We start from the raw sequence: 822 nt of genomic DNA, 5'->3' as shown, positions 1-822 counted from the left end.
TAGTCTCTAATTTTGTCTGTGTCCATTGCAAAAAAAAAAAAAATTACACTGGGAGAAGAAAAAAATTATCAAAGGCTAGAATGCCTATATTCAGCTCAAATTCTCACTTTCAGACATCTTTAAAGACTCAATAAGAAAACTTCCCTGATAATAACCTTTTAATCAAGCATTTAACATTAAACCAAGTATCATTATCTATACAACACACTCATTTTATCAGATTAAGACCTTGCTATTAACTATGGTCTGCATCTACATTAAAATAGGGCCACCTCTGCCATCAAGGGAACCATAACCCTTAACTTTCTATTATTTAGCCAAACCACCCTCTTCTTCAAAGACAACTTCCCACATTTCAATTGGTGATCACTTTGCCAAAATAAATGTGTCCGGCCGTTAGCTTAACTGCACTGACAATATTTATACTTCATTTTGAATCAAATCCTTTGTCACAGCCAGCCAGTTTGTGTGATGATGGACACGGACACACACACACACACACACACGTGTTAAAAGTAGATAGTAATTAACCAAACAGTTTTCTAAATAGGTGGTAACAAAAACATTTAAAATAGCAACCCAGCACAAAGTTCCTTTGCAGTGGTTTTAAAATCTTTAAACAAGGGTTAAATTCACTTGCTTAGATATTTGAAATACAACTTTATTCTGGTTCTAAACGAAAAGAATGGGAATGACAGTAACAAACAAGATTTTACCACGGAATATTGTGATTTGACTGTAGCAGTCCTGTATTTGAAACTCAAGAAGGAAACTGCCTTCCAAAACAGCTAAATATGCAGGTCCAAAAAATGAAGGGTTTTT

This window comes from Elephantulus edwardii, unplaced genomic scaffold (assembly GCF_000299155.1).
Source record: "Elephantulus edwardii isolate Elephantulus edwardi_28Jun2011 unplaced genomic scaffold, EleEdw1.0 scaffold00304, whole genome shotgun sequence".
Classification (NCBI taxonomy): Eukaryota; Metazoa; Chordata; class Mammalia; order Macroscelidea; family Macroscelididae; genus Elephantulus; species Elephantulus edwardii.
The sequence above is the reverse complement of the archived record's forward strand: the minus strand, read 5'-3'. Positions refer to the sequence as shown.